Genomic DNA, 9457 nt, shown 5'->3' with positions numbered 1-9457 from the left:
CTGAACTAACTATATAGCACAGACTGGCCTCAAATGTAGGGGAATCCTCCTGCCTCAGCTTCCCAAGTGCTGCAATTACAGGCACATGTAACCACACCTGGCTAAACTCCAAATCTTTTTTTTTTTTCTTCTTTTGGTGGAACTGGGGATTGAACTCAGGTCCTTGCGCTTGCCAGGGAAGCACTTATTCTTTTTTTTTTTTTTTTTTGAGACAGGGTCTCAGTATGTATTTCAGGCTGGCCATGAACTTGCTTCTGTAGCCCAGGCTGACCTCAAGTTCCCAGTGCTCCTCCTGCCTCAACCTTGCAAGTGTGTGCCACCATGCCCAGCCCAATAGATGTTTGTTGATTGACCTGCTGTGCTAACTCGTCTCTCCCTCTCCCCTCCTTTCCAGTACTGGGACTGAACCCAGGGCCTTTCCAGTCAGCTACATCCCCAGCCCTTCTTATTTTGTAGTACTTTTCTTTTGTGACAGGCTCACTGATTCACAAAATACACACAGCCGTTTTTTTGTTCCTCTCCCATCTTTCTTCTATGATGTCATCAGACTGATGTTCCTAATGAACATTTGAAATGAACATTTGAAAATATTTTTAACTTTTAAAAAAATTTCGATGTATTTGGTACAGGATCTCATTACATAGACCAGACTCGTGGTGGTCCACCTGTTTTCAGCCTCCCTAGTGCTAGGATTACAGGGGTGCGTTACCACGCCCAGACTCGACGCTGGCTCTGCGTGCCCGGGGGCCGGGCCAGCGCAGCATGCGGTGGAGCAGATCGAATCCCGGTCTCTGCACTTGCCTAAGCAGGCCCTGAGTCCAAGAAGCTGTCTTTCTAGCCCTTGAAAATATTTCTTATTTGCAGTTTTGGCTGGCTTTGCACCCTGCGGGAAGACGTCCTCGCTCACAACCCCTGAGCCTCACGCCGGTGGGCCCCGCGCCTGCTGCGCCGCTCGTGCTTTGCTCCCTGCTCAGCCCGGCTTCTGTGCCTTGGCGCTGCAGTTCCTTCTTCAAATGCCTGCCTGTCCTTGGACCCTTTTGCAGACTCCTCCTCTGTGTCTCAGTCAGATCGCCTCTTGTGCACACCCACCCCTGGCCCTGTCTCTGTGCTGTAGGAGCTTGCTCCGTGTTTGTCTGAATAAAAAATGAACTCAGTTAGGACCAGGTCCGAGAAGGGCAGGGCCCAAGCGGAGCTGGGACTAGAAGGGAGAACGAGGTCAGCACAGGGGCCTTGCGGGTCAGCACCGGGGTGTGTGTGTGTGTGTGTGTGTGTGTGTGTGTGGAGGACGCTGCAGCGTGAGATGGCACCAAGGTTGTGACCTGGGGCTGCAGGGCCCGCAGCAGTGAGGACGGACGGCAGCAGAGGGCTGCTGTGCTCCGGCCAGAGTTCCCAGGAGGGGTGAGCGCTTCGGCAAGGACTGGAGAGCTGGACCAAGCTGCAGCCATGCTGGAAGCAGAGGACCCGAGCAAAGGCAGTAACAGCCCTAGTGATGGGGGGCTGTGCTGCCCTTCCTAGAGACCCGAGGAGGAGGAGGAAGAGGACGGGTGGGGAGCCAGCTGGGACATCCTCAGCTTTTGGGGAACAAGGGCCCCCACAAATGCTGTGGCCTGTGTCCATGGCCTCTGAGTAATGGCCCCTAATCACCCCAGTCAGAGGGCCCTCAGCAGGGGGCTCTAGGTCACCGAAGGAGGCACTGGCAACTGAGTGAGGGGCCCTGTGTGAGGACACTGACCGACAGGAGATGGTCAGCCAAGGACCAGAGCAGAGGGCTCTGGTCACTGAGGCCTGGGAAGGCACCGTGGTCACTAGGGAGGGAGAGGCCACCTCTTCCGTTCCCAGAGCTCCCCTGGTCCTCCTTCAGGCTGGGGCCAGGGACAGCGTTGCTCAATGTAACCAGCAGATGGCACTGTGTCCTCACACAAGGGCTGAACTCAGCCGGGGTCTGCAGCCCTAGGAGGGTGGGGAAGCTGATCAGAGCTCAGGTGCAGCCTTGGGAGCTCTGGGAGCTGCTGTGCCCCTTGGTGGCGCTGATGACCACACTCTCTGGGGTGGGGGCCTAAGGCAGAGGCGCTGGAAGCAGAAAATTCCGTGCCTGTTCCATGCCCCAAGAGGGAGGGCAGGCCCTGGAGCTCAAAACAAACTACTACAAATGTGGCCTCAGGGACCTAGACCCGCTTTCACCTCTGGGGATGATCCAGTGCTGCTGTCACACCACAGTTCACAGACAAACTAAGATCTGCCCCCCAAAAGTAGAGCTTTCTGTCCCAGACCCTGTGAAACCCACGCAGAGCCAGCCTGTGCCTGGAGTCACCAGTACCTGATTCACATCCCAGAGTCTGGTTGGGTTCCACATCACACCTCACATTCCATGCTCCAGGTCTGGGAGCAGAGCAGGGCTCTGTCATCCCTCAAATAAGTCATCTCTCAGGACCTTTCCAGGCAGACAACCCAGGGCCGGCCTGCCGACCTTCACACACCAGGGCTGCCCGGGCTCTTGTGGCAGCCCATGCTTGGCCCGGGGTGTGACAGTCTTTGCTGTGCCACAGATGGAGTATGACAAGGTTCTGACATGACAGTACTGGGTAGAGGACAGAGCCTGAGATGTGCATATGTTTGAGAGGTGACCAAGTTTAGAACTATGACATTTCATTTTCCATGGTGTGCAGTAACTGGTCCCCAAACTCGCACCCCTGGATCTGCCACCACCACTCGAGTTCATGCTTAACATCTGTCTGTGACAATCATGGTGACATGCTGTGGGGAAACAGAGTGAGCCAGACAGCACTTCTCTGTTTGGCTTGTCTGTGACAGGCAGTTTTGCTTTTTCAATGTCCCTGTGAGGCCAGGCACGGTGCTGCATGCCTGTAATCTCAGCACTCAGGAAGCTGGGACAGGAGGATTGCAGCAAGTTCGAGACCAGCCTGGGCTATAAAATGAGCTCAAGGCCAACCTGAACTGCATAGTGAGACCCTGTCTCAAAACGACAGGTGGAAAAAATCCATGTGCAATCCATTGCAGACTTTTTTTTTTTTTTTAAGAGCATCTATTTTTGGAGGCCAAGTTGGCCTTGAACTTGCAATCTTCCTGCCTCAGTCTTCCCAGTGCGGAGAGAGATTAATGTTTTTGTAAAATGTAGCTAATTTATAAGAAAAATATATTTGAAGAAAGATGTGAAATGTTCTTTCTTTCTTTCTTTCTTTCTTTCTTTCTTTCTTTCTTTCTTTCTTTCTTTCATTATGGTCCTTATGAGACAGGGTCTTGCTGTACAGTTCATGTGCAGGTCTCACTTTGTAGCCCAGGTTAGTCTCCAACTTGCAATAATCCTCCTGCCTCAGCCTCCTGAGTGATGAGATTATAGGTGTGCAGCACCACACTCCAAATAAGTCCATTCTTTTAAAATAACCTTTTTATTTTAAATATTTTTGGGTTTACAGAAAAATTGGCATGAGAGCAGAACACTGAGGTGCTTCCTTCCCCAGCTCCGAGGTTTAGCACCTCACATCACTGCCATTATCTGTCAAAACTAAAACCTTAGCTGGGCGTGGTGGTGCCTACCTGTAATCCCAGCACTTGGGAGGCTGACGCAGGGTGATCGTTGCAAATTCGAGACCAGCCTGGGCTACAAAGTGAGCTCAAGGCCAGCCTGAACTGCATGGTGAGACCCTGTCTCTAAACAAAACAAAAACAAAAAACAATCCCCCCCCCCAATCTAAAATGTTAACCTGGGGAATCCCTTCAGATTTCAGCAGTTTTCCCACTCATCCCTTTTCTCCTTTGGGATCCAGTTTAGGACAATACATTGCTTTCAGTGTACTTTTATTGGATTCAAGTGGCTTACTATTGACCTATCAGATTGTTTCACCTCACCGTGGACAGTTCAACACAGCATTTGCACACTGGTCTGTGGCCACCCCTGGAGTAGTGCTCTGTGAAGACTGGGTGTCCTATGGGAATAAGGGGGCGACAAACCACTAGAACCCAAGGTACAGAGGAGGGGGAGAAGGTGGCCACATGGCTGAGCCTCAGGCATGGCCTGCAGGCAGGAGTGCGGGGGTAGTGAAGTCCCTGAAGGAAGACACCAACAGAGTTGTATTCAGCTGGAGACTCCAGTGTCTGACTCAGCCTCTGCCAGTGCAAGAACCCCAGCAGTCAGCACCAACTTATAGAGTTAGGTCCTGGGCGGGTGATAGGAGACCTGGGAACAGAGTTTCAGGAGAATGCAGCTCCCACAAGGAGGAAGGAAGGAGGAGGAAGTGAATGTGCTGTGTTTCTGGGTTCCATGCTGTGATCTGTACCAGAAGCCCAAGATGCCACCCTGTCCCAGGAGGCCTCACAGGCCTGTTAGTGGAGAGGAACAGGGGCAGGGCCCCACCCACTGCAGTCCTTTCCCACCTCTCTGGTAGACCAATGTTTCCTTTTTTTGTTTTTATATTGAGAGGAAGTGTTGCTAGTTAGTTCAGTTTGGCCTTGAACTCACTAAGTAGCCCAAACTGACCTTGAATTTGTTGCAATCCTTCTACCTCAGCCTCCCTGGTGCTGGGATTACAGGTGTACACCACCATATCTGGTTTTTCTTTCTTTCTTTCTTTCTTTCTTTCTTTCTTTCTTTCTTTTTTCTTTCTTTCTTTCTTTCTTCCTTTCTTTCATTCTTTCTTTTTCCTTGAAATATAAGAAGCCTTAGGCACAGGATGCTAGCTCCCCAGTGGTGGGCTAGTTTGATGAGGTAAAAGTGAGATGGAAGATTTGTCCTCCTCTCAACAGTCTGGCTCTACTGGCCCTCTTGTCTCCTGTGGAGCTGTCCTCGCTGGACAAAGAGCAGATCAGAAGGACAGTGGAAGCTTTGTTGACACATTCTAAGTCCAGGAAGAAAAAACTGGCTTGCTTTTGAATGAGAATGAAAATTTATTTTTAATGGTGGCATTATGGAAAATCCCAGGTAAAGAACCGAGGGTCAGATTGTCCTTGCCTTATAGTATTCAATCAGATTTGTCAGCAGTCTGTTTATTTGTGAAGGATGATCTCCAGTCAATGGAACAGACGGTGCTTCTATAGAAAGCTTTGAGCAAGCACAGATTTAAAACAATTTCTCAGATTATCCCTTTCCAAACTCTGAAAATAATATAAAGCCCATGAAGCCAAGCTCCAGCTCCTGGATAGTTTTGACTTCCTAACTGATGAAAGAATTAGGTGGCTTTTGCCCTCACACATAGGAAGACCTTTCTATTGTTTTCAGGCAGTTAAATTAAGATAAAATAGTATAGGCAGTCAGACAGGGCCAGGCCCTCAAGGAGACAATATGGAAGACAAGATGATCTTACAACTTTGGAAGAGACAGACACTCCTGCTGTGGGCGAGACCTCAAGACAAAAGAGTAAAATCCGCAGCCACATACTTCCCTGGGGATGGACATCAGGGATTGATATTCTAAATAGGTGTCAATCACCTTGAAAGAGCTAGGAAGAGTCACTAATCCAACCCCCCAATAGGAAGAGCGCGTATGTTTTCCACTTTATTTATTATTTATTTATTGCATTTAGTCCAGATTCTAGAAGGTCTACAGCATTTCACTGTGTAGATCAGACTCATAGTAATTCACCTGTTTTCAGCCTCCCAAGTGCTGGGGTCACAGGCACACGCCACCACTCCCAGTCTCAATCACTGGCTCAGTGTGCCCTGGGGGCAGGGCCAGCACGGCAGACTGGGAATCGAACCCTGACCACTGTGCTCTGCCTAAACAGAGGCTGTAGTCCACTGAGCTATCTGGCCTGCTCATGTTTTCCACTTTAGACCCACCTCACCTCAAGGCTTTGCTCTATACAAATCCCTAGAAAAGGCAGAGTCCTGGGCAACCCACTGGGGTCCCCTTCTGTTCCTCTCTGGGATAGAAGCTTTCTTTCCCCAATAAATATATTCTGCTCTTAACCTCCATTGTTCCTAAAATTTATTCTTTTGCCTTAGAGAACACAAACTCTGCCCACATATATTCAAGTGGGGAGTTTCAGTTCCCTATATTAGAGCCAAGGAAAAATGTTTCAGTATCTGTCAACCTTCTGGCCAAGAATTTATCAGAAGAGATCAACAACTCCATGGGTGGGACTGACTTAAACATCTCCAAAAGTGGTTCTTGCAGTACGGTAGGCATTGGTCACACTGCAATGCACGCCCAAGAAGTCACGGAAAACACGTTGCTGCAGCAGAAAGGAGTGCCAGAGAAGCTGGGAAGTGAGAAAGTCCTGTTTGTGAAAGCCAGGAAGCTGGTTCCCACCTTTTCCTCTTTATCTCTTACTAGAAAGAAGGAAGCCAACAAAATGGTCATTTGCAAGCTGAAGGAAAAACAAGGTAAGAAAAAAGAGAAAGAGGGCTGGGGAGATGGCTCAGTGGAATAAGCACTTCCTTGGCAAGCGCAAGGGCCTGAGTTCAATCCCCGGTTCCACCAAAAGAAAAAAAAAAAAGAAAGAAAACAGAGAAAGAGCAAAAACTTTGTAAAAAATGGAAGTTGAAGAGGGAAAAGGAAAAGATAAAGGAAAGAGCTAAGGAATCTACATCAGTCCTAACTAAAAGTGATGTGGTACCTATAGGTGAAGGTGCTTCCGCGAAGTGCCATCAGTCCCAGAAGAAAAAGACTGGCAAAGTGAAAACCCAAATGCAAGTGACAAATGACTCTGATGATGAAATCCCACAACTGGTACCCACAGGCGAGTCTTCAGTAAAAGAAAATATTGAGGTGCAAAAACACGTCCCATGAAAGAAGGCTCCAGAAGAGTCCTGATCTAGCACACTGCAGGGCCAGGTGAGGAAGGCCGTCTCCTGAGGCCGCAGGCACAGGTCCAGGAAAGAACTCAAACACAAGACAGAAGAAGAAGCAAAGAAAATCCTCATCAGCAAAGAAAGACCTGAGACAGACTCCCGAAAAGCCAGAGGCCCAGCTCTTCAGTACCGCTAACAAATCTGCAAAGAAAGCTCCTGTACCTTTAAACAATTCCCAAAGTACTCCCAGTGCCCCATCAACCTAAAATCCGTGACTCATCCAGTGGGAAACAGCAGAGCTACTTGAGGGCTGCTGGACAATCCTTTGGTCCTGAGCTCAGCCCACTGCACCATTCCAAATAAAGGAGTAGGGCTGGTGAGATAGTTCAGCAGACTAAGCGCCTGCTTAGGCAAGCTCAAGGACCCACCTTCAGTCCCTGGTACTACATGCTGTGCTGGCCCTGTCCTGGGTGTGCTAAGTTGCCCCACCAAGTCTGGGCATGGTGGTGCACACCAGTAATCCCAGCGCTGGGGATGCTGAAACAGGAGGATCCGTAGGAGTCCGAGCTGCGTAGTGAGACCCTGTACCAAATTTTAAAAAAGGAAGAAAAGAAACACCAAATAAATGAGTGAAATAAAAATAAACTCTGGACTTCTCTGGCTTAAAAACTGACTCCTCACCAGAGCTAGGTGGCTCCTTTTCCATGGTCCTCCCAGGCATGTGGGCAAAACTTCCATTTGTTCATCTGAACACAGCTCCAGCTGGTTTTTATTTTAGGCTTTTTTTTTTTGAACTGGGGATAGAACTCAGGCCCTTGAGCTTGCCAGGCAAGCGCTTATTCTACCGAGCTATCTCCCCAGCCCCATTTTAGGCTCTTTAAAAAATATTGTTTTAGACAGCTAAATTAGATAGAAATATTCTAGGCAGTTAGGGCCAGCCAAATAGCTCAGGGATTAAAGCGCCTGCAAGCAGGCTCAAGGGCCTGCCAGGTCGGCCCCGCCCTCGCCCCTGGGGCACACTGAGCCTGCAATTGAGACTGGGCGAGGTGGCACACCTGTAATCCCAGCTCTTGGGAGGCTGTAAGTAGGAGGATCACTACAGTCCGATCTAATAGTGAGACCCTGCACACCCTGTAGACCCTTCCCTAAAATTAAAAAAAGAAAAAAGAAAAAGAAATATTCTAAGCTGTCAGACAGGGCCAGGCCCTCAAGGAGACAATATGGAGGACAAGGTGACTTTGCAACTTTGGGAGAGGCAGACACCCCTGCTAAGGGCTGGGCCTCAAGACAAAAGAGTAAACAAATGCAGCCACATACTTCCCTAGGGATGGTATTCAGGGATTAATATTCTTAATAGGTATCAATCACCTTGAAAGAGCTAGAAAGAGTCACCAATCCAACCCTCAACAGGAAGAGACCCTGTTCCATATTTATGCCTGCTTGCTACTTGACTAGCTTGCTCATTTGGTGCTGGATTTAATCAATTTTACCCGAGCAATGCTGCTTGTAATCTCATTGGATGACCATATTTTGTCCCACCTCATGCCCACCTAAGCCAGTTCCAATGTTTTCCACCTTAGACCTGCCTCACTCCATGGTTTCCTTCTATAAAAATCTCTGGAAGCTTCCTGGGCCACCTGCTAGGGTCCCTCTTCTGTCCCTCCCTGTGACAGCTTTCTTTCCCCCAATAGATATATTCTGCTCTTAACGCCCCTTGTTTCAAAAATTCATTCTTCGGTTTTCCAGAACACGAACTTGGCCTAGGCACCTTTCAGGTCGGGAGTTTTATTCTCCTGTAACAATATCATCTGTAATAAATACCTTTAAAACTTTGAAAAGCAATACAAATTCACTGGGGAAGGCGCCGAAACAGATGGCCCTTTCTGAGAGCTGTTCTGAAGGACACTGAGCGAGGCTAGAAAACACAAGGCTCCCCAGCAGCTGGCCCGCACCGCCAGCACTGCCTGCCATGGGGCTCCGAGCTTGGCTCCCGCGGCGCCCACGAGCCCCTCGTCCCTGCACCGCCTACGTGCGCTCGTGACGTCTGCGTTCCTGCCTGCGCAAAGGCCAGACCCAAATTTATCAGACCCAGCAGGGAGTTTTGCAGGAAATCAAAGCCAATGGTAAAAATAACGATTTCATCACCACGCAGGAGGATGATCAAATTGGCACCTTCACCAGGGTGTGGGCAGACTGCCTGCTCCTGCTGGCGTGCGCCCCCGCAGGCTGGCGGAGCAGCTGCTGAATTCTGCCACGCTGTCCCTTCCTCTCCTGGATTATGCATTTATTAGTAGACGTTTATGCAATGAGTGTGTTCTTCGTGGGGAGTCACTACACGGACATAACACCTCTTAATTCTTTTAATGTCCCCTATCCCCATCTTCATGTATGTATTTATTTTATTTTGTCTTTTTGAGATAGGGTCTTGCTATGCAGTCCTGGCTGGCCTTGGACTTGTTGTGTAGCCCAGGTGAGCCTAGAACTGACAGTGGTCCTCCTGCCTCAGCCTCCAGAGTGCTGAGATTACAGGCGTACACCACCACATGTGGCTTATGCGTCTATTTTAATGACGGTTATAGTACCTAATTGTATACTTATTTATTTATTTTTAAATTCATCTTCTTTGGGGTTTGTTTTCTTCGTTTTCAGAGTCTCACTATATAGCCCACGATGACCTTGAACTCGTGTAGCTCAGGCTGGCCTTGAATTT

The 9457-nt window shown here is 49.1% G+C and overlaps 1 pseudogene; it reads left to right on the top strand.

Annotated features, from left to right (window-relative positions):
- Positions 1-6745, top strand: part of LOC101580290 — a 21334-nt pseudogene extending 14589 nt beyond the window's left edge.
- Positions 6746-9457: the final 2712 nt, after the last annotated feature.

Source organism: Octodon degus, unplaced genomic scaffold (genome assembly GCF_000260255.1).
Source record: "Octodon degus isolate 3935 unplaced genomic scaffold, OctDeg1.0 scaffold00146, whole genome shotgun sequence".
Lineage (NCBI taxonomy): Eukaryota > Metazoa > Chordata > Mammalia > Rodentia > Octodontidae > Octodon > Octodon degus.
This window is presented reverse-complemented; position numbering and strand designations above follow the sequence as displayed.